Raw genomic sequence first — 26,979 nt, 5'->3', positions numbered from 1 at the left:
CATTCAGCACAGAGGTTCTCAGAAAGCTAGGCTAAGAATGCCATAATACAAAAAGGCTGTCCCAGTCAAAATTGTCACCTTGAAAGTCTACAATAATCAGAAGATGTGAACAACCTATTCTTATACACAGTTGAAAATAAAGAATTGTCATTAATTAATTAGTCCTGGGCTGTCTGTCAATGTTGGTGAACTGAATGGAGAAGAGACAAATGGATATAACAATCACGAATCCAGGCCTTAATTGTAACCCCAAAGAACTAATACATCAAAAGCTAATCTGCCCTAATGCTCGAGACTAATACCTCTAATACTAAATAACATATTTAATCCCCGGTGCTAATAATAATAATGCTAAGCTCTGTAAGCATATTCATGCATCGACAGCCAAACATAAATGAAGATCTCTTCAAATACAGGGCATCACAAATAGTTCAGATTCCATTCTTGGCTTCTTTTCACAAATATGAAAATAGTGGTCATGATGGGGAGAGCTGCCTTATGAGTAGATGGAATATATTGCCTACAGAATGTCCTGCCCCCAAATATCACCTTCAAAGCCTGTAATTTCATCATGCAAGTCTGCTCTCTTGTATATAAGAGAGAGATTTCTTTGCCATTGTATTTTGTATGAAAATTAAAATGCCCTTAGGAAGAAATAAGTCTTAGAAGCTAACCCACTGGCAAAATAGAGGATTAGATTTTTGGAGCTAGAAGATTTTTCGAGGTCATCCAGTCCTACCCATTTCTGACATGAGGGGGAAGAGGTTACAGCACTTGCCTGAGGTTGTATCTATCAGAAGGGGAGGAAGTGCAGTCTTTCGTCTCTACCTCTCTCTTCCAGTAAATGACATTTGGGTCCTAGCGGGTGACAGAGACCCAGTTTCAGGGCTTGGGAGTATGAGGGTGGGGAAAGGAAGACACATTTCTGGGAAGGAGAGGAGAACTTCCGAGAGGTGGGAGAATCCTCACATCTTTTCCTGGGAGTGATTCTAACAAAAGTAATCAGCTGCTGTAGCAATTGAAAGGAAAAGACTTAAGTCTCTCCCCTGAGAAGATTTAAGCATGGGGTAGACATATTTCCATCCAAGGCTGGAGATGCAGGGATCAATTTGCTGGTTTCCTGATAACTCTATCAGCTCAGTGATTTTTAATTACAGCATCCTGCCTCCACTTTCTTGCTGTTTTCTCTACCATCAGTTTGAGTTTGAATACCATTACAAATCTGATAACTTCTGCAAAGCATCTTTATTGTGAAGCATAGGGATGTCTGGGTAACAACAACATGCAAAGGCTCTAGGCTGTGCAGTCACTGTGGTAAACATATGACCTAGGTCTAGGGCCACGGCAGAGAAGAGTAATGAGGCAATACACTCTGCTGTGCACTAAGAGTGCTTGTTCTGTCTAGCAGTAGAGCAAGAATACAGACCAAAGGAGCCACTGAGACACAACAGGCCTATGCTCCTGGCCTGGCGGGATAGGTTGAGAAATTCAGGTTTTGTGACCGGCTATAGACACATCCCCTTTTTAGATTCTTGTTCGGCTTCTGCCACCAGCCAGCTCTGTAACTGTCAGCAGGTCACTTGACTTTCTTACACCGATACTAGGGGTCCTTCTGGTGCTATCCTTTCATGCCGTTGAAGGCAGTATGGCCCAAGAGACAGTGCAGGCCATTAAGTCAGACCTGAATTTACATGTTGGCTCTGCACTTATATTTAAGTGATCTTAATTCTTGACTTATCCCCTTATGTGTAACCCAAACACTTCACCCCCTAAGATTTCCCTAAGGTTTTTCTTTCCGTTCTCTTTCTGGATGCTCACCTCTCTGCATACTTTTGCCGAATCCTCTCCAGCTTACAGAATACATATATACCTTCAGTTCCCTAAAACTAAATCCCATTTCCTTCCTCTTTCCCTTCATCCTTCCCTCTTTCTTTCCCTCCCTTCCTTCCTTCCTCCCTCCCTCCCTATGGTAAGTGCTAGGCTCTAGGATAGGTGCAGAACAGTCAATACCTCTATGTGTTTCTGGGCCATGGAGAATTGTAAAATATAATGTAGGGGATGGAGATGCAGACACAATCCAGAGTGGCGCATTCTCTAGTACAGATGTACAAAGTATTGATGGTATACAGAGAGGGAGAAAATTACTCCCTGGGAGTCACTAATGACATTTGTTGCGAACCCTCTAATCACTATGGAAGCAATACCCCAGGTCTCCAAATGTTTTACATGTCAGTGGAGGGAAAGACCTAACGTGCCATGTGTGTGCCCCCTCTCAGAGAGCAGAAAGGAGCAATGGCAGCAGCAGAGCCCCTCCCCCCCGAAGGTGCACACTACATCTGGTCGGTGCCGTTATTTGGGACTCCCGAGCACCACATCAGCACCTTATTATTCCGTCCAAGGCACACTCAAAGGACAGCCAGGTCTGTTTGGTAGAGCAGCTGCCTCCACGCCTTGAGGGTGCAGTGTTCTGAAACCACTGCTTCTGCAACTTGAACGTGCATATGATTCACTTGCAGATTCTGATTCAGCGGGCCTGAGTAAGGCCCCAGATTCTGCACATCTAACAGCGCCCAGGTGATGCTGCAGCTGGTCCAAAGACCACACTTAGAGGAGACAGTTCCTAGAGAGCATGCCTGTCGTCTTCTTCAGCCCTCAGGATTCTAAAATGGGGGTCTACCAGAAACGGTAGGGGCTAAGAAGCCAAAAGGTCAATAATGTCTGGTGAGGAGGTGAGGTCCTCACTTATAAGAATCTTGGTGCTCTACTGGCACCCAATTTCTCAACCACACAGGAGCCAGGTATCTGACCTGTATATACTAGTGAGGTAAGAAAAGAGAGGAGAGAGGAAAGAAAGGAAACTTAAGTAAATCAAAATTCTGCACACTGAGAGCTCGCTTGCTTATGAATGTGTTTACAGATAAGCAGCCCCACAGACCAGCTGAATCATGCTGGCTGAGTAAAGGTCTTTCCCCCAAGCCTATCAGACAGAGTAAATCTGTTCAGAAGTGGGACAGGGAGTGCCTGTCACTCTGTGGAAACACACATCAGATAAGATGATTAAATCCCCACCAGCAATGTGCAAGCACCCAGAGGCCCAGACTTTAGACTGCTAAGGTGCCATGCAATTTCTAGGCACTTCATCTAAGAAATAAAATGAATTATTCCTGTTTTCAGTTCTGTCCTCCTCTCCTCCAGCCTGTGCGATTACTACCCTTGCATCGTTAATAAAAACAGCCACCAGAATTTATAGGGGGTCATTCTTCCAAGGATCTCAGCACTTGGAGAAATAAATCAATCAATGTTATTTATTGAGCATATTCAGCTAGGAGATGTGGGGAATAAAGCAAACATGTATTTAGTATGTACACTCTCTTAATTCAAAAACTTTTGGGATGGCTTAGAAAATATACCTTGTGGGGAGGCTATACAACGAGGTGACAGCAGAAGCTGGATTTGGCGTGCTTTCTGGAGTCCGGCTGCCTTGGTTCAAATCCCATCTCTGCCACTTACCAGCTGTGAGGGGTCGGGAATGCCATTTACTCTCTTTTAGCATCAGTGTGCACATCTGAGAAAGAGGGGCAATATCAGGCTGCTCTGATGGTCAAAGATGGGAAAGGATGCAGGCTCGCAGTACATAATGCTCAAGTGTGGGTTGTTTTTATGGCATTAGATGGTTCCTATGTTTAAGGAAAGGGAAGAAAAGCAAAGCAAAGGAAAAGGAAATACCCACGTGACTCACCTGCAGAAGCACACTCTTTCCTGGAAACAAGGAGAAACTTATCATCCGGGCCCTTGCATAAGGGTCATTGGGTAATATAGTGGAAAAGTCTTCAATTACAGCTTTACAGCAGACATAGATAAGCCATTCAAGTGGGTATTTCTTATACAGACCCTGTATAAAAGCACAGAATATAATAACATCACTCATTGCCAGAATGCCTGTGCCTAGCTGGGTCACGTGGCCCAGGTACCTTGTTTCTAATGATGTAACTCATTACAGTAATAGAGCTTGGAGGTACCTAGGAGAATAGCTGGTTAACGTGCCCATTAGACTGTCTTTTTCAAATAGCACATCTTAAGTGCACTTTTAGCAAGTATGGTTTGCAGTCAATTCCTACTTGAATTCTTTGATGGGGAACCAGGGTGTAGGACTGCCATAAGGTTTTTAGAGACAGATATGAGGAAGGCAGAGTTTATATTCCAGTTATATCCAAAGTATAAGATGTGGATGGGCAGAAAGCAAGGTAGAGAGAATGTTCTAAGAAGTGGGAGCAATACGTGTCTAGGCACACACTCATAGACACAATGATGAGTCAGCCTGATGTGCATGTTCCACATCCAGTCTCCTGGTCCAATGCCCTTTGTTTGTTTCTTCTTTTAAGAACAACAGCTCTATTGAGATACGATTCAGATATTGTAAGGTCATAAGATTCACCCCCTCTAAAGTGCACAATTCAGTAGTTTTTATTCAAAAAGCTCTGCATCGATCACCACTACCTAATTGCAGAATATTTACATCACCCAAGAAAGAATCCTGTACCTATTGGCAGTCACTTTCCATTCCTCTCCAAGCCTCCACCCTTGGCAAACACTCATCTATTTCCTATCTCTGTGTATTTACCTATTCCCCCAATTTTTGTACAAATTAAATCATATAATATGTATGACATACAAACATCATATGATTTAAAAATACAGTATCTTCTACCATTATGTGGACTTTCTTTTCACTTTCTTGATAGTGTCCTCGAAGTACAAAAGTTTAGAATTTTGATGAAGTTCAACTGATCTACTTTTTCTTTTGCCGCTTATGTCTTGGATGTCATATTTAAAAAGCCATACACTTATACCTAAGTTTTCCTGTAATAATCTTAACAGTTTTAGCTCTTACCTTTAGGTTTCTGATCCATTTTGAGTTAATTTTTGTACATGGTATGACACAGGGGTCCAACTTCATTCTTTCACATATGAGTATCCAGTTGTCCTAGGACCATTTATTCAAAGACTTTTCTTCCTCTAAGAAGTTGTATTGGCACAGGTGTCAAAAATTGATTGACCATAAAAATATGGCTTGATCTGGACTCTTAACTCTATTCAATTGATCTGTATGTCTAACTCTATGTGAATAACACAGTGTATTTATTACTGTAGATTTGTAGTAAATTTTGAAATTAAGAAATGTGAGTCCTCTAAGTTCTTTTTCTTTGCCAAGATGTTATGGCTATTCTTAGTCTCTTTATTTTCCATATGATTTTTGAGGTTCAGCTTGTCATTTTCTGTGAAAGCACAAAAAAAAGAAAGCTGGGATTTGATAGGAATTATGTTAACTATATGGATAAGTTTGGGGAGTATCATCATCTTAACAGTATTAGTTATTCTGATCCATAAATAGGGAACGTCTCTCTATTTAAATCTTTCATTTCTTTTGATGATGTTTTGTGGGTTTTGGTCTTAAAAGTCTCACATCTATTTTGGTAAGTTTATTCCTAAGTATCTTATTCTTTTTTGATGCTATTATAAATGGAATTGTTTTCTTAATTTCATTTTTGGATTGTTCATTATTTGTGTATAGAAATACAATCGATTTTCATATATTGATCTTGTATCCTGCCACCTTGCTGAACTTGTTATTAGTTCTAGTGCTTTTGTTTTTCTGTGTGTGGCTTCCTTAGAACTTTCTATATACTAGAGCATATCATCTTCAAATGCAGTTTTCTTATATTCTTTACTCTTAATGACTCTTCTTCAACCAATGTATTCTTGTTCCTGCTGCCTCCTGTGGGAGCAGGAGAACGTCTTTATGCTCTTACTGGAAGCATCTGAGAAATTTATTGCAGAGACAGATTGGCCTTCGGAAATATGGATCACCCTTAGCACTGTCTGTGGGCAAACAAAGGCATTCAAAAGCTAACATGGTAAAAAGGTGAGAATAATCAATAATCTGTGGTGTTTGTTCAAAGTTCTTAGCCTATCTCCCAAGTTCTCGGCTGTCTCCATTCAATGGTAACAGTTAATTGGATCGGCATTAATGAATGAGAACTCATGCACAGCCTCCATACTCGCCCCCATGGCTATTCAGTTCACACTTCCATAGTGCCAGGACTAGGACTGCCAATGAAAGAGATTAGCTTTTAGCAGTTGACCGAGTCATTCTGTCTGGTTGTTTAGCTCCTCACCCATAGTAGATGTTCTCTGCTGGTTGTTCACATGTAGTTCAAAAACCTTTATGCTTCCTGTCCACTTCCAGAGATCCACCCACCTGCCTTTTTCACAGACATCCCTTGTCTCTGATAGTCTAATCTTTCTCCTTCCAGGCCCTTAACCAACTAACCAACCATGTCATTCCACATTGCCCACAAGTTCATCTATATTTTTACCTTAAGTCAGTTCTTCCTCTACACAAAGTTGATGACTAATTGCACTTAACATCAAAGCTCTGCCGATGGGGAGGCTTTCCCCCTCATCACTGTCCATCAAAGCTAACCTATGAATGAAGCTGGGCCTTTCTACTTATCTGTTATCTCATCATAAAGGCCCTCTGTTAAGCCACAGATGTGAACTATAGGAGATACACGAGTGCAAACTGATTGATGGCATGGGGCTCTGGGCTACCTGCTTGATTAGCTTATAGTGTGCTCTCCAGCTCTGCTCGTTTCCAATCTTGGATGTACCATATCCATCTTAGAATGCACTGCCACAGAACTGGCCCCACCTTGTGACTTGGGGGCTTTGCATGAACCCAGTTCATGATGGATGGCTCTGGTCATAGGATCCCTTGTATCTCAGGGTCAGAAGCTCTGTATTTCCCAAGGGCAAGTAGCACATCAGTAAATGCTTATTGATGGTGATCATCCTCTGTTTTAGGTGGCAGTGACTTTCTCCAGAACCCCAGAAGTCTACATTGTGATTTATTGACTGGAGCTTCCCATCAACTCTGAACACTATTTTCTTCCACCATAGATGGCTCTGGTACCATAGGGTCTCCTAGGTTATATGGCTCATGTGTCAGACCATTTTCTCAAACCTGGTCCTTCTGCTGAGCTCTTTCTTGCTCTGGATACTACTCAAAGTTCACAGCCTTTTAACGTTATACAGCAAATGGGTGAAGGTGGTATTTCCAGGCATAGAATATGCTGCCTCCAGAACCTGAAGAGGCCATTAAGACTTACGCTACTTTCTCAGTAGTTGGAGGCGTAAAATACAATTCTTTGTTGTTTCATTTGGAAGGGATGTTCTGGCATTCTCTAGAACCTGTAGATCCCTAAGAAGTTCACTAATATGCTGGGGTCCTGAAGCTTTAATCTCCACTTTCTGAAGCACATGTATTTTGCCAAGGCTTCCACATAGTAGCCACTTCTTTTTCATCTGGTCTTATTATCATGGCATTGTCAATATAATGGGCCAGTGTGATGTTCTGTGGACTATCAGACATTTCATCTCCTTGACAGTCTTATTACAACAGAGGGCCAAATCATTAACAAAACCTAAGACAAGACCATAATTATATACTCTTGTCCATCTCACATGAATATGAACTGCTTTGGATCCTCTTTTCTTGTAGGGATGGAAAAGAATGCAGTCACCAGATCATGGTCATTTAATATGTATTGGAGGCTATATTCATCTGCTTTAGTAAAATCACATCTGGCTCTGCAGCTACAACTGGGGACAGTACTTGATTAAATTTACAGTAGTTATTCAGTCAGTCATGATTCATTCCATTTTTATAGGGGCTATTCTGGTGAATTAAATGAGGATTTATCATAGATCATCACCCTTGTATTCTCTGAAGGTAGCACTAATGTCTACCATTCTCACCAGGTTGCAATATTATCTTTTTATTTACTATGTTGACTTGGGGTGAAGGCACAGTTGCACCGGTTTTCATTTGGCTTTCTCTACTAAATTTCCTACTGTACAGGTTAAGGAACCAATACCGACTCCAAGGGTTTATGCCAAACTCCAAAAAGTATGTCTATTCCAATTATACCAGCAAATGATCATCAGGTGGGCCTGTGATTCCAGGAATCTGTGAAGCCAGACCTAAGGATTCCAGGATTCAATTACTTCCCTGGCCCCATACAGCCCTTCTGTATGGCAATACTCCCCCCACATTGATCTTTAAGATTCAACTGTAACAGGAGGGTTATTATGGCATATTGAGTCCCATATTGGATATCAATGCTAATTCTGACTCCATGTCCCACAGTCCTTGAAGAGTTTGGGTATTGCTTTTTCCCAAATGGGCTGTTGCTTGAGTAAATGGTTATAGTCCATTGGCAAAGGGACTAGAACATTTCCAACTGAATACAATTGCTATGGAGTTGCAGGATTCCTTTTCATAGAAATCCAGCATCTCTTTCTGCCCCTGGTGTTCTGGGTCTGAGAACTGACTGAAGTTTGGAAACTTGACAAAGTACCATGGATTTTAATTTGAGAGATTTCCCTCAGCCTTCTTATCCATTCTTGATATCCTTTGCCTGTGTAAATTAAGAAATATCTCCTTTGCTCATCTAACATGCCTCTGGAAACACCAAGTTCCATTAATATCACCATAGCTCTTTGAAGGTTAGATTCTCCCTCTAGCCAAAGCCAGATACCACTTAAATATTGCCACATATTGTGATATCAGGGCCACCTTGCTTCATTACAATAGTTGCAATTGCCTTGTTTCTGAGGGTTGAGTGCCATCACCTGGACCTTTATTGTTGGAGGATCTAATCAGGCTACTAGAAAGCCTAGTTCTGTATTAGCCTGTCCTATCTTCAGCCTTGGCCTATAGAGAACAGCTATCACTGAGCTGACCCATGTTCACCAGGTATTTCTTGGAGTGTCCTTTAGGCCCTCCCATGGAACATACTCCACTGGCACGTTTATGGCCTGATACAGTATATGCACTCTGTGTGCCAACTTCTTTGAGCTGTTTGAGCTCTTGCTTCACCATCCACCATGGCAGTTCTGGCATTTCTACTTCACATAGTGTGGGTCTTTGCTTTTTCCAGATCCTAACAGCCCTTCTAGTAACAATCATCTCCAGGGCCTTTGCTAAGGCATCAAAGCATATAAAATGGAGACCATTTCAATATTGATAAACTCTTGATTATCCAACCTTATGTTCAACACCTCTTGATCAGGTACTCCAGGATTCAGTCCCATGCATATGCTAGTAGCCACTACAGGGACATGTTAGCTATGCCTTATAACAACTTTGGTGTATACACTCCTTCCATAAAATTCTCAGTGCATCTCTAGTCTGATTGTACTGGAATTTGATTTTCCTTATTGGATTGTTTGCCAGGGGAAGGGGTAGGGGATATTTCCTTAAGCAGGCAAGCTGTGTCTTGTAATGTGAATGTCTTAATCAAGGTCTCTGCATCATCTTCAAGGAAGGGGAGAGCTATGACCTATCAAGGCCGAGGGGAGGAAGGGACTTCTGAAGGTCCAGCAAGTCAAGGTACTAAGGTCTACTCAAATTGCCCTATTCCAAGTCTCAGCACCCTACTACTTTCCCATTAGGGACCTGCACCTGGCATAGGAGACTTACTGAATCTGAGAATTCAATCCTATCTGAAGCTCTACTACTTTAATGATTAAGTCCTGAGCCTAGTTTTCTATTCTCCTGGTACTCTGGCTGTAGGAGATTAGGGTTTCCCTAAATGCTACTAAGGCCTTCTAGCTTTCATATTTTGTCTGGAAATGATGATTAATCATCTGAGCCTGTCATTACTTATCTTTCAAAAATCAATGGTGCTCAGCAAATCACCCAGTTCCATGGTCCTTATAATTACCATCTCCCTTGTCCCTCTCAATCACAAGAAACACTGCACCACACCATGTACCCCCTTCTATGGATATCCCACATCAGTCTACTGCTGATGAAAGTTAACAGTCACACAGAAATTACCCTTCTTTCAACAGCTGCACTGCTACAATACCTCACAGGCTAGTTCTACCCCAGCTACAACCAGTGATGGGGTTTGCACCGCCAGAGAGCCAATGACTGACCCATCTCTAAAGTCCCATTTTGAAAGTCAACTTCCTAAAACTGCTTTTTGTATCAAAGAATTCTTAGGCGAGAATTGGCTGCAGAAGGTTTACTGGGGAGAGTTCTTGAGGTATACATATGTGAGGAAGTGAAGAAGGCAAGTTTGGGCAGGAAGAGAAACTCGTATTGAGGTTGTAACTGAGACCGAAGCAGATTCTATGCGGAGTTCTAGAGCCTGAATGGCCCTTCAGAATTCTGCTAAAGTGAGGCAAGAGGGTTAGGCTTTTAAATCTCCAAGCAGGAGTCACTGGCCATGGGCTACCCGGGAGATGTGCAAGAGGGAAGGCTTAATTTTGGGCAAGGCAGTTCCTACTGACAGACATAGCTGTAAACTGTGAGTGGTCCTTAGATATTCTAAGAAGCTAGGACATTTGTGTATCAATCCTGAAGAGGGGACGCTGTTGCCTACCACAACATCTGTCACAATGACCATCGCTATTATCACCCCACTAGGACCACTGCCTGTCTTTCACAGTCTTACCAGACTGGAATTTCCACACCTTTGCAGACAATATTGCTTATTCTAGATTTGGGATTGCTTTTTAGAGCAAAAAGAAAACACCCTCCTGCTACAGTTCCACCACACACGATCCACTAAGCTTGGCTGGCAAGTGGAGGCCACGGGTGACAACCTGATGCCAATTAGCAATGGGAAAGCTAGCCTAGCCCTCTGCTCTGTTGGCACTGCGGTCGCACAACTTTCCCTTTCTTTGGCTCACAGTCTGACAAAATAGGTCTGGAATACGAGAGAGAAAAAATTTAGTTTGGCATTACAACTTCTTGACCATGACACTGTCCCGATTAATAATCACCTTGAAACTCCAGGTCATCACCCTCTAATTAATGTTGCCCCTCTCCTGCAGTATCCTGACTCTCAAGCCTCTGGGGTCAAGTGAGAACCCCAGTCTATCTTAGTCCCATCAGAGACAGAGAGTAAGAGAGAAAGTGACTGTGGCAAGGACTGACTACGTGTTCAACAAGCCTTTTCCCTATTTCTCCTTGACACACTAGTCTGTATTTGCCGGCCTCTTGAAGTTCAGTAGAGCAATGTGCCTGAACTCTGGACAAAGGAAGCAAACAGAGATCATGTACCCACTCCCAGACCTGGCCCGTGGATGCTCCCACATGCAATTCTCCTCTTTCTTTCCTTTCTTGTGAGAAGCCAGGAAAGGTATGAGGAGTGAAGACTGGAGGCTTAAAGTGTAAAGTACAAGTATCCTCGGATGTCTGCTGGGAAGAAAAGCTGTCCAGAGGAGCTATTCCTCCAAATCAGACTGTTATACAAAGAATCATTTGTTGTTATCCCAGTGGAATTTGGGTTTGTTTGTTACAGCAGTTGGCTTACTCTAATACAGGGATAGCAAATTAATGTGAGTCAGAGAGAACCCAAGGGAACCTGAGTTGTGTTTCTCACCAGCTCCAGGCACTAATTACTTGGTTACTTTTTTTAGATTCTCAGCACCCACCCAGTGACTTCAGCTAACCAAAATCATCATTTTGAAAATAAATAAATATTCATTTGAATATCACCTTGGTGGAAATAAGAAGAGTCAGAACTTCCCTATGATCAGAAGGGTCTTAATGAATCTAAGATGTGTAGCCTGTTACTCTTTGGACACCATGCATGGCATTCTCATTAGGTAGAGAATGACCTATCTTTTCCCTGCCCTGCCCCAAGCTTCTCTCCACAGCATGAGCAACTCTGTCTAGAGGGCTGTATCCTGCATCTATTCAGAAATGCATTTCCTTTTTCTTCCAAGCAATACAGAAACTGATGGTCTGTGCACAGGGGTTTGGCCAGGGGCATTCCCCAAGACAGCATGGGCACATCAACCTAAGGCAAGAAATGTGGGCTCTGGGGAAACATCTTTGCACTTAACCATGCCAGCCTGGCACTCCACAATGTTCGCACTCCTCCAATTAAGCTGTTCAGTTCTCAATCATCTGGAGCCGCTGCCAACTGCTGGCTGCTGATAGTCAGAGTGGCTGCTGCCCGGAATGTCAGCAGTTCTGCTTTTCTGCCTCTCCTGGACTGGCTCTACTACACCCTTCTTCCCAGCCTCCCCATGACAGCAAGCCGCTAACTTCCCTTCACCCGGGTGCTATTAAGAGAGACACCTGGGAAGGTGCAGTGGGGCTACTAGGCTGTGATTTCTTTTGGTGCTTGTAGTCTACACCTGGTACTATACCATTCCAGTGCTTTGACCACCACCTCATGCAAGTGAGGTGTCAATTCTTGTTCCTGGAGATATTGAACAGCTTGGGTCGTGGACAGAATGCCTGCTGAACATACATTCCCTGCTAGCCTGAGCTGGTGCTCTACATATATGAATCTTTACATCACCCAGGAAGATAAATACTATATATCGATTTTACAAACAAAGATGTTAGGAAAAGCTAAGTCTCCTGACAATCTATCACTTTCTTTTTTCTCTCTTCTCATTACCAACATCCTGCATTAGAAATATGCCATCTTAAAAAAGAAAAGAGATGCATCATCTTCCCTTGACCTTGTAAAATCCAGCCTCTGGTTTTTGGCATCTAGATTCCTTCCTCTAGACATGTGTTGTTCAATATTATACCCATTAGCCACATGTGGCTACTGAGCACTTGAAATGTGGCTAGACAGAATCAAGATGTACTATAAGTGCAAATTACACACCAGACGTTGAAGACTTAGTACAATAATAAAGAATATAAAATATCTTATTAATGCTGTTTAATACTGATTACATGTTGAAATGATTATAATGCTTATATTTGGCTATAAGTCAAATAAAATATACTATCCAAATCAGGTTTTCTTTTCCTTTTCCTTTTCAATTTTTTAAAATTTTATTTACTTATTTTAATATGATTTATTGTCAAGTTGGCTAACATACAGTATGTACAGTGTGCTCTTGGTTTTGGGGGTAGATTCCCGTGATTCATCACTTACAGCTTTTTCCTTTTTTAATGTGGCTACTAGAAACTTCAGAGCTACACGTGTGGCTTGCCTTTGTACCTCACAATATCTGTGACTTGGATAATGAAGTGTCTAGAGATTGACCAGAATGTTCTGTTAGAGGCACAAATTGACCATAACACCTGCTGCTTCCCATAACCAGTAGGACAAATCCCATGGTCCTTAATATGGCTGACAAGTCCTTCCATGTTATGTCCCTCATCTCCCCTTGTTTCCTGAGCCTCCACATTTCATTTTACATTCCTGCTAACCTCCGCATGGGGTGCTTCCTCACCCCCACCACTGTTTCTAGCACCTCTACTTTGTTCATGCTCTTCCCTCTGCCTGGAATGTCTTTCTCCCCAGGAGTCCCCTGGAAAACTCCTTCCTGTTGGTCTTCTCAGACTTGATGACTGCTTCCAGAAACCTTCTCTAACCCTGCCCCTTGGCCCAGGGCCAGGACTAGGGTAAGACAGGCAGGGCCCCTATGGTACAAAGTTTAAGGAGGTGCTTCTATAAACCCTAGAGTAGCACCTCTTTACGTTTGGTGTCCCAGGTGCCTCTTCCTGTGAAGTCCCTGTGGAAGTCTGTGGCTGTGCTTCAGCAATGTCTTAAAATTATCTTGTGTGCTTTATTCACTGGTGAAACTCTGGCAGCGTGTTTTCTACCAAAATATTGATCGTGACACTCAAGAAAGAAAACTTTGTCCTGAGGGAGCACTCTGTTTATCAGGCACTGTGCTAGGTGTTGGGAATTCAACAATGACATAGTCTATGATCTTAAAAATCATCACAAAACCTTGTTATGTGCCCTCTGCTTTCCTACTTCAAGTAGAAACTTCCAAGTTTTGAAATACTGACTACCTGTGCAGCCAGCTGAAGTACAGATTCTCAGGCCCCATCCCAGAGTGTCTGATTCTGTAGCTCTGCAATGGGGTCCAGATGTTCTATGATCAAATTTAGAGAAACATTCCTCTCCTACATTCATTTAGCTTTCATTTGACTATTATTGAGTGCCTACTCTGTGTAAGTCTTTGTGCTAGGGGCTGTCAAGGAAACAAAGATAAATCAGGAAAGAATGATGTCTTATAGACTCCTAGAGTTTATGGAACGTCTCCATATGCGCAATTTTGTTTGATCAGTGGATTAAAGATTATCTCCCTTTTAGAGATAAGACCTATTTGCTCAAAATCACACATAAGTAGGTAGTGGGGACTAGGATCAAGGTCACAGTGAGAAAGCAGTGGGGAATGGAATCAAGGTCACATAGCTAAGAAGGTAGTGGGGACGACGGGAATTGAGGTCACATGGTAAGTAGTGGGGATTGGAATGGAGCCCAGCCATGCCTTCCCACTTGACACAGGAGTTTGTCCTGCAAAGGTGATCTTGAGATGCACTAGAATTTCATACCTAGGGACATGAACCCACCAGAAAGAAAGGGAGGAGGAGAAAGGAAGAGGATTCTGGAAGCCAGCTCATGGAGAGAAGAGGGGAAGGCCAGCTAGTCTCTGGCTGCTACTCAATCCCAGTGTGATAGGGGCAAAGGTGGGTTCTCCTGCACCTGTGGGCCTGAAGTGAGTTCTGGAATCCTCTTAAATTCTCCTCCTTTCACCCTTCCCTAGCCCCAGGAACCCATCCTATCCCAGCAAAGGTAGGAGGTCCTGAGACAGCCTGACTTCTCTATAACACAGGTGTCTTTTTACCCCATTTCCCCTTCTTCCCCAGGATGGCTCGGAGAACAGAGAACATACTTCCCTAGTCCCTGCGCCCCTCCCCCAAGCTTGCTGAGTAGCCCAGGGACCCACCCCTGACAGGCCTAGGCAGGGTGGGCGTGGGGGTAGGTAGTGCAGAGCAGCGGGCAACAACCCCTCAGCACTCCACCCCAGGCCAGCCCTCCCCTCTCCTGAGGCTGGGCTCCCAGGGCTCTGGAGACCAGGTTGTCAGTTAAAGCAGACCTGACAGCTGACAGCTTTCCAGAACAGCAGGAGCACGGTTAGCTTTCCTTCAGGTTTTTTTTTTTTTTCCCTCCTCTTTCTTTCCCCTGTTGTTGCAAGACTGGAAGCCTGACTGGAATTTAAAGCAAGGCTCTGGGATAAAAATGTATGATAACACCAAGCCCTGCTCTCTTGGCTTCCTCCTCCGATTGGCAGCTGTCCGCTTTCTGGGGTCTGAGAACAGAACACCTGCAAATTGTCAGAGGAGGGGTCTGAGGCAGGAAGGGAGGTGACCCCGCACTCTGAGGCCTGAGCAAGCCTTCTTCGCTGGGGCGCTGATCATGTTTTCACTTGGGGCACAGAAGGAGCAAGCGGCCCTCCTGGGAAGCACCTGTTATCTGTCCCCAGGTCCCCAAGCCCTTCCCTCTCCCGAAGTCTGGAATGCCCAGGAGGCTCCTGTGCCTGCCGCTAATCCATCCCACTCACGGAATCTGTCTGTTCCCCTATCAGTTCCTGCTTATGGCAGATAGATAAATAGATGGATAGATAGGAAGGAGAGACTCTAAGCAGCTTAGATAAACTATCCTATTTACATCTCTGGGTCCAATCTATCAATCCATCGGTCTGCCCATTGTGTTTGTGTTCTCTCTCAATCTGCCACTTCAGCCTCCATTAACCATTCATCTGTCTTCCTTTTGCCCTACACTTTCCCCTTCCACCCCCCATTTCCCAGCATCAAAATAAATCCAAAGCTGAGACACAATGAGGCACGCCCTTCCATTCCACTCCAGTTATCCCGGAAGGTTGGCCATGGCAGCTGACACTGGGGGCTTCCTTCCACTCACCTCCTCAGGAAATATGCAAATAAACCGTTGGAACACTCAGGGTATGAACACCAACAGTCAGGTCAGCCATGAGGCTGCTTCCAAATTCACAGTTCTGCAAACAGAGCCAATTGAGGCTCTCTTGGGATAAAGGGGGTGGTAGGGGATGGCAGTGGGCTGGAGCAAGGGGGAAGAGGAGGACATTGCATATCTGTACACAAAAGAGTTGGACCAACTATTAAATAAAGTGACAGAATGGGAGGAGAGAAAAAGGTAGGAATTTCACAAATTTCAGAATTAGTACTATTTGTTGACATTTAAACAGTTCATTTCTGTAGATCCTCTCAACTTCATATTTCACTGCTAACAGCATAAGGGGCTATTTCAAATGACCAGATTCCCAGTAAATGCAGTGAAAATTCATGATATTAATTGTATATAAAAGTGTTTTAAAGAAAGAAAGAAAGAAAGAAAGAAAGAAAGAAAGAAAAGAAAAGAAGCCACCAGCCTCAGCAAATCAAGTGTCAGAGGCACTTAAACAAATGCAAGACACATAAACAAACAAACAAACAAACAAACAAACAAACAAACAAAGATAGAGCCTCTTGCCCTTTCCTTGAAACCACCAGGCATCTAATTTTGTTTGGCCCAGAGATCCCGCAAGTCTCCAGCTTCCCATTGCCCTATGAAAACCACCGTAATCCTATTCCCATCATCTATCCCAGGACCCACGTCCCTAGCTGTTGGCCCTGGGGTCTCCTCTGGTGTCTACACATTCCTTCCATTAACTTCTGGATAGCTGTAAGCCAAGGAAGGCAGCACCTCTATCTCGAGACCCTTGAAAGGAGGAACTCAATAAGATATGGTAGGACTTAGTTTAAAATGAAAAATATAAATTCTGTGATTATCCCGATCCTCTGCCACACAGGTCAGAAACATGGGTCCACCGGGGGTTGGGGGGGCTGTTCCACCCGCCCCCGCCATAGGATGTGACTTGCCACGGGAGGGCAGCACCGTCCTGGACCCTGTGAAGTCTGAGGCAAGTACCAGAGGAATAGGGATAGAGGGGCTCCCAGCTGCCACACCCCGTACTCCAGCAGATCTCATGATGGCTTTCAGAATTGCCTGGAGACCTGCGTGCCTGTCGACATTAGAGGCTGCTGGTGATGAATGGAACAGAGAGACAGAGGAGAAACAGGAGAAGTAGGCTTGAGGGGGGTGGGACCCTTTCCACTCTCCAGGGCTAGAGAAACTCCCAGGAAAAAACCTCTAGGCCCCACTGCAGCCCAGGAAAATAAAGCACAGCTAACAACATTTTACTCGTCCACCATTTAATAGATGTTGGCTGGCTCAGTTTAGGGGCATGTGATATTTATTTATAAGCATACACTAGTGAATATCAGAAGACGTCAATAACTAATTATGAGCCCGGCAGAAGAAGAAAAGCCCATTCCTCAAACCAGCCAGATGCATGTTTGAAAGGTAGTATTTTTAAAATGGGAGAATACTGGTCTCACATACATTATTTTAGGATAAAAAAATTCTGAATAAACATTGTTTTAAGAAAAAAAAAAAGGGGAGAGATAGGAGATCTAAGCCCTACATTTCCTGATTCTGATGCTGGGAAAATCACTTAATATTCCTGCCTTTTATTTGGTTTATTTGTAAATGGTAAAATGGGGATGATGCAAACTTACATTTTTGAGAACTGGGTCTCTTGAGGTCCCTCCAAACTATCTGATCAATGATTAGGAGGAATTCAAGGACTCATCATTTATGGGAAAAGCTTCCTTCTTACTTTAGAGATAATCCCTGGAAAAGAGAAAAGCAAACAGTAAAGCAGAAAGGAGAGTCTTTCTATATCTCTACTTATTCAAGGCCAAAAAGGGGAAATAAGAGGCTTTAAATCATGGGGTTTGCAATTACAAGAGATCTCCTGAGAAGGTATTCAGTGGAATAAATTAGCACAGTGTCAGGCACATAGTAGGTGCACAACGTTTGTTTGAATAGATAGACGAATGAATGAAAGAATGAATGAACCAAGATGCACTGAGTTGTGGCTCTCTCATATGACCACTTGGTACAAAGAGCATCTCTAGCAAAGGAAGTTCTAAAAATTCCATGGAGGTCTCTAAAAAGAAATAGATTATTTAGTGCAATGCTTTAGGAGTGGTTCTGTACAATGACAGTGGGAAAGGCTAGATCAGTGTGCCACATCTTTTGGGAGCTTGTTAAAAATACAGATTCCTGGGCACCACCTCAGATCTACTGAATCAGAATCTCCAGGGTGGTACATGGCAATGGCATTTGATGAGCTCCTAGCAGATTCTCATGTAGCCAGCCTTTGCTAGTCCTCAGATCAGTGCTGGGGCACTACTGCTCTAGATGATATCTCAAGGGCCCTTCCAGCCCAAGGATCCCATGATCCTGTGGAATGGACACTGGGGAGAAGTGATCGAGACAAGGAGAATTCGTTCATCCCACGCTTATTGCGCATGTAACAGAAACATAACAGTCGTATGGCTATGATCTCTCACTGAGCAAAAAACTGACCTCCAGGGAAGAGCTGTAGAAATCTACCCCCACCATTACCATCATCCTATAGGACAGGATGTTCTTTTTTTTGGGGGGGGGCAGTTCACAGAATAAAAGTACTTCCTTAGATTGTGTTAAGTTTTACATTTAATGAAGTGCTTTTGCACTTGGCATTCACATGATAATAACACGGCAAATATGGTTATTATCCCCATTTCATGAGTGAGAAAACCAAGGCTTAGAAAAGTTTAATTACTTCCTCAGCATCATTTAGCTTGTATGCAGTAGAGCCAGGAAGCCAACCAAATTTTGAAACTCCCAATACAATGCTATTTTAACTATTCCCTAGAGTTACATCATCTGTGGAGTGTGGCTTAAATGTCCCTGTGAAATTGCTGATATTTTTTCATATTTTATCTGTGTAATAATATTATCTCCTGAGGCAAAGAAAGTGCCATCTTCCCTGGTAAAATAAATCCCAGATCTACAGGGAGAAGGGGAGCTGGACTGTTTGACTTTGTTTTTTTTCCCCCAAGATTCATCTTTCCTTGGTGAAATTTCCCAAAGTGTGCTCCTCAGAACACCAATCCTACAGAAGTTTCCTGAAATGAGTGTTGCTTTGTCACTGAGGTTTGAGAAACACTGCACAACTCTTACTAATCCTAGAGATGCACAATGCTTGTGATGTATTAAAGACTGTGGTAGGTTAAATGGTGACCCTACAAAAATATATATTCACTTTCTAATCCTTGGAGCCTGTGAATATTACCTAATATGGCAAAAGATGTGATTAACTTGAGGATCTTGAGAGGAGTTTATCCTGGATTAACTAGGTGGGCTCTAATTTCAGTCACACGTATCTTAATAAGAGAGAAACGGAGATTTCTCTCTCATTCTCTCTCTCTCCTACACACACACACACACACAAAGAGGTGATGTAAAGGTGGATCAGGGACAGATCTAAAGATGCTGTCTTTGGGGCACCTGGGTGGTGCGATTGGATAAGCTTCCAACTTCGGCTCAGGTAATGATCTCGCGGTTCATGAGTTTGAGCCCTACGTTAGGCTCTGTGCTGAGAGTTCAGAGCCTGGAGCCCGTTTCAGATTCTGTGTCTCCCTCTCTCTCTGCCCCTCCCCTACGCACACTCTGTCTCTCTCAAAAATAAATAAACATTAGAAAAAAAGATACTGTCTCTGAAGATTAGGGTGATGGACACAAGTGAAGAAATGTGGACAACCACCAGAAGCTGGAAGAACTGATTCTCTCCTAGAGCTTATGGAGGGACCATCAACCTGGGGATACTGACTTCAGACTTCTAGGCTCCAGAACTGTGAGAGAATACAAGCCACCAAGTTTGTGGCAATTTGTTACAGCAGCCACAGGAAATTAGCAAAAAGGCCTTGAGGAGTCTTGCTAAGAGTCAACTCCTTTAAGATGTTTAACCCAACATTCCCCAAACTTGGTTGACCATGGCATCTTTTTCCCCATAAGTTTTATTAATATCCAAACAGAACTCATATTATACGCAACCCACTTCGGAAAATGCTGCCTGAGGGAAATCTTTTGTTAATTACTAGGGCTCCTACTGCACATCTGGGGACAGAGCTGCTCATAGTTAATGTTCTGACCAAATATGAGCCAGGATCCTGTCCTGCCAACTCTGTAGTAGAGCTAAGACCAGGAGAATATTTAAATAAGACTTTCCTGAAGGCTGGGGATAGCAAAAGAGGAAAGTCAACGGGATATGAATATAAAACTGGATGATCCTGCCGCCAAAGGACTTTTTGGGTTGGGCCCACTGGGGTACGCTGTAGGGATATGGTCTTGCCCAGCTCCTAACCACTACCATATCGCTCCAAACATCTATACAAACCCCAATACCCCAGAGCATACTGAAATGTCTCTAGACTTCTCTCTAGAAAGCAAGGCCCGCCTGTGCAAGGAGTCTGTCTGAGATGGCTCTTCTGCAATGCCCAAGACGTGGATGACGGCCTGTGGGCTTCAGTAGAGTAATTGCGCCTGATTACAGGGTACGCTGGCATTACACAAATACGGGAGAAGGCAAGGAGACCCATACTTCCTTTCATCTGGCTCCAGAGGACAGCCTCATCTTCAATACGCAGTTCTGTATATTCAAGGACCACATCAAAACAGGAGGCACAAGATCAGTGCAGGTACCCCGACCCAGGAAGCAAATACGCGACTCTTGTTTTGTAGGAGTGACATAAAGAATCACAATAATGGGAAAGATGCGTTTTATTGCATCCCCCACTTCCAGCCTTCCTTCCCTAATATCTACTTGCTGTTATGACTATTATCATTATTTTACACACCTCTTTCACATGAATGCGTGGCTATAAAGCAGCACTTGTTTTGCTTTATTGCCATTTGCCTTATGTAGGCCATTAAGGCTTTACCGCTCAAGCAAGGAGGCTTAATTTTATTTTTAAATAAGAAGGTTCTATGACTTCAAGACATTTATAAACTCCAGCTGGAAGGTGATTCAACCTTTCTGTGGAAGGCAAAAGACCTGGTGTCCTGGTCACTGAGCAACGGGTCACCATGACATTTCAAGAGCCCCTGTCTAAGTTAGCCTGGCTGTAAATTCATAGAAAACACACACACACACACACACACACACACACACACACACACATGCATGCGCACACACGCACACCAACAAAAGGAACAAGAAAGAAAGATAGCTGCAAGATAGAAAGAATGTTTAGAGAAGACAGAACCTGTGAAGGCCACATGACAGACGGAAAAAAGTGGCTGCTGGCTCAAGAGGCCAGGTTTCAGAGCAATTACTTAAAGCTAGGCTGCACGCTCCTCACTGACCTGATTCCTCTTGACAAGGAAGGGAGAGGGGCCGGGGAGGGAGGCAGACTTATTGTCTCTACCATGCGGGTGAATACTCTATGAACACTCCTTTAAGTAGGGAGAATGGTGATGTGAACTCTATTGATATTCATAATGTACCAAAGCCAGCCTCCCATAATAGACTGAAAGCATTCACAAAAGCCCTAGCATGAGGCATAGATAGAGGTGTGTGTCTCTTCTTGGGATCTGAATGGAATCCGTTTTTCAAAGAGTGACCTCATGTTCATACCAGGTTATCCTCCCAACTCGTGCTGCCCTGGAAGCTACAGAATTACTTTATTAATAAGCTAAACAGGTGAGCCGGAGGGGGTTATCTTTAAGGGAGTATGTATAATTCCCCTTCAGTGATGGAAGAGGGAGCTATCGCTTCCTGTCAGGGCAAAGGACGGCAAACCCTCCCCGGGCAGCCTCCACAAGGAGGGAGAATGCATTCCGGGGGTTGGCAGGGTGGTCAGAGGAGGGAGACGTCACTCTGAAGGCTGAGCGGCAGGCAGCACCCTCCCCTCTGGCTGAGCACCCGGCAGCTTTGTGGATCCTCCTCAGAACAGTGACAGCCAGAAACAGGTGAATTGGTACAGATAAAAGAACCCATCCCTACCTCTGGAAGCATGAAAACAGTGTCTGCTAACCTTTCTATGAGGCATTTGCTCCCTTTCCACCATTGTCTCTGCTTTTCTGAAGCCCTGGACAGAGCCAGCTTTGTAAATACCCATGTGCCGATTAAAAATGTAAGGATGCAAGTCCAGCTGTGCCAAAGTCCATCGGTCTGCAATGGGACAGCGACGGGAAACAATTGAAATCTAATGGACCCCCTTGGGGATCACCTGTCTCTACACATTGTTCCCTGCCATCATCACTGACCCAAAATGGGACCATCTGACGGGGAATGGGCTGTGCAATCCATAGACAGAGTCAGCGCCATATGGAACAGGCATTCCAATTGCCCACTGCAATACATAAAAACGATTCAGGATTCTAACTCTATTTCCCTGGCGATCGAGTTTAGCTATCACTGGGCTCGCTATAATCAGATTCTGCCGCTATATTTATTAAATATAAGTTGCTAAACATATGGCTCAAGGGATGGGTAACAGGACATCCAGCCAGGCATAGCAGGAGTATCATTTTCCAGGTCTGCCCCCAGGCACTCAAGGCTGACAGTGTCAAAGAGCCGATGGCTGTTCAGAGCCTAAGAAGAATGGGTCTTCTCAGTCACGGAACCCAATGGTGTATGTAAGTTGTTTAGAAGTTACAACCAAAGAGGCCAAGATTATGGGCTCAATCCTAGTGCCAGATAGCTCTGCCTCCCTTTATTCATCCACCCTTTTAGTGAACACATAGTATGTACCATGCCAGTGTTATGACTTGATGATACCGAGCTGAGCAAATCATGGCCAATATACCTGTCTAGAAAGCCACTCAGTCTAACATGGGAGAAAACCCAGAAAACAGAAATTTCACCCTAGTGTAGTTTGTGCTGTAAAATAAATGGGCACAGACTCATGTGTTTGGGAGCCCAGAAGTGGGAACAACTAAAATTTAGTGTTTCCCATTATTTGTACAGAACTTTTCAGTTTATAATTTCTAAGCCTGACACAAAACTTAGAAGCAGAGGTACCTTCTCTTCCCAAGGGAAGGGGTTGAAATCAGAGACGCAATTAGCCAAGGTCATATGGCAGGCATGGGGAAAACACACTGCTCACCCGAGCCTTGCTGTCTGGTCTACGAACACAACTTACCCGTAGCACTGAGAGCCTGCTGGCAGATCAGGGAAGTCCCCTGTCAGGACCTGAAGTTCAGATCCCTCACTGACGACCTGCAGTAGCATCTTCACAGACTAAGAAAGTCTATGCATTAATTATCTGGATTGTGGCCCTCATTATTTATGGTTCACCATGGTGCGCGGAACCCAGAATCACGGGAGATGCATTGAGAAGAAGAAGTACAGTTGCAAAGACTGGCAGATAACCACACCTGTGTATGTGTCGCCTCCTGCAACTCCACACACGGGGCAATAAAAGGATGTCTTTAAGGCTGCACACAGTCATAAGGGTCAAGAGAAAAACAAATGGGGAAACGGGCACAAAATTTTCATGCTGGAGAATAGTTGAACAAATGGTAGTAAACTTAGCATGTCGGAGGAGGCCAAACCCAAAGCCCACAGTGAGAAAAGCACGCAGGTCTGTACCCGGGGAAGCCCTCAAAGCCCAGGAATTGTGAGCCACAATACCTCTGGAAGTGAGAGTGAGGGCAGGGCTGAAAGTATTTATTAAATGTCTACGTGGGAAGCAGATAGGTTCCCAGATACCCTCTATTAGTCTGCAAAGCTAGGTGGCTGTCAGATGCGGAGTTTCTGAAGAGGGACTTTGGGCTCCGGGACATGAGACCCAGCGCAGGCAGCTGCATGTACAGAAAACAGTGGACTGAATGGGAAGTTGGCACAGTGCACCGGAGAACCTGGGCCCCTGGACCCCCGAGACGAGACACTAAAGCAGCCCAAGACATATACTCCTTGGAGGCTCTACAGTGAAATGTCCAGCAGATTACTTACCATGAAGCCCCCTTGTGTGCAAGCCAGCTGCAAACACACAGAGCATCCAATGAGCATTTCGATTCCTCACTGTTAATATATCGCGAGACATTAGAGGAAAGCCTCACGAAAGAAAGAGACCACAGCAAACAGGAAAAAAAAATGTAGAGACAAAGCAGGAAGCAAAAAAAGATTTTCAAGAAGAAATTTTGGGAGTGCGTGGGTGGCTCGGTTGGTTAAGCATCCCACTTTGGCTCAGGTCATGATCTCATGGTTTGTGAGTTTGAGTTCCGTGTTGGGCTCTGTGCTGGCAGCTTGGGGCCTGGAGCCTGCTTCGGATCCTTAGTCTCTCTCTCTCCCTTCCTCCCCTGCTTGTGCTTTCTCTCTCTCAAAAATAAATAAAAACACTTCAGAAGAAAAAAGAAAAACTTTTATAATTGCTTCAGAAAGATGAGAAAATACAGCACATACATATTAATAAGAGTTGACATGTGCTGAGCATGTTCAATGTGCTAGCCCTGCTCCAAGTGCTTTGTTAGTAACTTACTGAGTCCTTGCAATAACCCTACAGGAAGCCTGTGTCGTTATTATCCCCATTTTACAGCTGAGGAAACGGAGGGTTTCAGTCCACTTGTTGAACGTCCCCCTGCTGGTTGAGCTGCTGAGCCGCATTTTGTACCCAGTCTGCCTCTTCTGCTTGTTAAGCTCAACTGCCCCACAAGGTAGGGGCAAAACTTGAACTTCTGTAATGGCAAAGAGACATTATGGATAGATATGAAAGCAGCCAACGAGGTTCACAAACTAGTGGAAGGGACAGGGAATCACAGGGTCCAGGCACATAAGTGCATGCGAGTAACTACAACAGGCATGAGTTAAAAGGACGAAGGCTCTGCTAAGACTTGAGCCTAGCTTACCTCCTGTGGGGCAGCATTTCCTCTTGTAAATCCGGCTTAGCCACAATTGTGATCAACACCAGAAGAACCTCTATTTCCCCAGTCTCTGCCACAATCTCTGCTGGGTGCTGTCAGTCGGCACCATCCAAAGAACAGAACTGTGAGGACTGGGGGGCATTTCTCCCACCAAAAGTCACAGTCCTTTCCCTTCCATTGTGGCTATCTTATTTCTAACTTTCTGCCTTCTCTAGTCTAAAAATACAGGTAGGCAAAAACATCAGTAGCTGTTGTGGAGGAACCTCTTTCTCTGGCTTCAAGCCTCCAAAAGGAGGGACTGACATTTGAATAAGCTTAGCTTCCTGGCCTCTGCTCCTCTGGGAAGAAGAATAACTTCTTATTGATGCGTTTGGGAGAAGGAACTGAGCCTGGACTTTTCTCTCTTTGTGCAGCCTGCTCGCCGGGAAGACTCCTACTCTCTGTTTCTTCTGACTCAGCCTAAGTGGGCAGGTTTATTCTGAAGTGTGTCAATAAGCCATCTACCCAAAGATCTAAGACACACCCTCCGACCTAGCTCTTTTCAGCAATAAAACTGCCATTTATTTTATTTTAGTTTAGTTTAGTTTAGTTTAGTTTAGTTTAGTTTAGTTTTTGTTTATTATTGAGAGAGAGAGCATGAGCATGGATGGGAGGGGCAGAGAGAGGGAGACACAGAATCCGAAGCAGGCTCCAGGCTCTGAGCTGTCGGCACAGAGCCCGACACGGGGCTCGAACTCACAAACCGCGAGATCATGACCTGAGCCAAAGTCGGATGCTCCCCCGAATGAACCACCCAGGCGCCCCTAAAACTGCCATTTTGAACTCCCTCTGCCTGCTGTTCCCTCATAGCTCAGCAGTATCACACGTCTCCCACTCGGCTATGTGCTGTTGGCTCCTAGAACACACACCAAGCTGTTCCAGTCTCTGGGCCTCTGGGCCTGCTATCTCCTTTGCTTTCACTGGTTGGAACTCACTTCTTACAATTCTTTCTCTGACTGATTCCTTACTTTTCAGTTCTCTCAGTGAGGTCTTCCCACATCGTTTTAACTACAGTAGGCCCATCTCTGCTCATTTTCCTCAGTCGTGGCTCCCTGTTTGTTGTCCTTATGGCACTAATCACAACTTTTATTCTTAAATATTTATGGATGTATTAGATCTTCCCTATGTGATGGAAACCTCCATGGGACAAGGGCTTTATTTTGTTCTAAATTGTGCCTGCAGCACCAACCATCATGCCTTGCACATAGCAAGTCCTTAATAAACAGTTGTTGAATCAATTAATGAAGTTAGTGGTTTCCACAAAAGAAGTTCATGCTTTTTACATGTTGAGGTGTTAAAACGTGGAATAGCTCTGTTGTTAATATCACTAAATAGTTCAACAAGTAATACTTCTTCCTATTTCCTCTGTTTCCTTAGTTTACCTTCTGCTGATGGCACTGGGGCTTCCCGGCCTACCATGTGTCCTTGGTTCTTGCCAGGGACATTCTGACTTAGCTACCTGCTTTCTTCAACCTGCAACATGAGTCCATATGCAGACTGTACTAGCTTCTACACAATTCAGCCACAACGTTAGTTATTATTTACCACATCATTCCATTCAAATCTATGTGTTTTTTCCCCCTATTTTACTCCTTTCTTCCTGTGTCTCCTCTGTCTCTTTGTCCAAAGGGAATTAGTACTCCTTCTTTAATCAGGGATTTTTTTCCCTTAGGATTTCTCCTTCATGGATTCATAGCACTGGCATTTAAAAATTAATATCTGTACATCTTCAAAGATTTTAAAAAATCATGAAGACACCACACTTATGTTTTAACAGAAATAATCTTCAGCCACAGTATAGATGGCATCCCTGGAATTTTGAACCACAGCTCTAGGAAGACTCTATGCTATCTCTTAAAGGGCTGAGTGAAACTCTGGAGTTGGAAGGAACTAGTGAGGTCAAAGGGCTCCCTCTGGAGCCAGAAATCTCTAGGACCATCTGTCTTAGATGGTCCTGCCAGGACAAGGGCAAGGGACAAAGCAAATCATGAGAGGTTTGGTTCTCATGAGATTGGAGTTTGGCCGAACTATACTTGACCTGTAAGGTCCTTACGTAGTTCAAAGTCATTCTTAGACTTTTCCAGAACTAGTATGAGATATAAAGTTTATACAGGTTTTGCCCATAATGACTAATTGTCTTAAAAGCCTTCTGCTTATGAATCAGAGCCATATATGTGTGTGTGTGTGTGTGTGTGTGTATATATATATGAATATACTCATGAATATATATATGAATATACTCATGAATACATATATATATATGAATATACTCATGAATACATACATATATATATATATATATATATATATATATATA

At 43.7% G+C, this 26,979-nt stretch overlaps 1 long non-coding RNA gene across 1 annotated transcript; it reads right to left on the bottom strand.

Annotated features, from left to right (window-relative positions):
* Positions 1 to 778: 778 nt before the first annotated feature.
* Positions 779 to 17,529, bottom strand: LOC124510191 (uncharacterized). Its single transcript, XR_006961641.1, has 4 exons — positions 17,444 to 17,529; positions 4,892 to 5,276; positions 3,740 to 3,892; positions 779 to 858 (listed from the first exon to the last, which is right to left on the bottom strand). It is a non-coding gene; the product is annotated as an uncharacterized LOC124510191 (long non-coding RNA).
* Between the last annotated feature and the right edge of the window lie 9,450 nt (positions 17,530 to 26,979).

The sequence above is a fragment of the Lynx rufus genome, unplaced genomic scaffold, assembly GCF_022079265.1.
Source record: "Lynx rufus isolate CCGP_SWC_20201006 ecotype Redwood Valley unplaced genomic scaffold, mLynRuf1.p SCAF_15, whole genome shotgun sequence".
Classification (NCBI taxonomy): Eukaryota; Metazoa; Chordata; class Mammalia; order Carnivora; family Felidae; genus Lynx; species Lynx rufus.
This window is presented reverse-complemented; position numbering and strand designations above follow the sequence as displayed.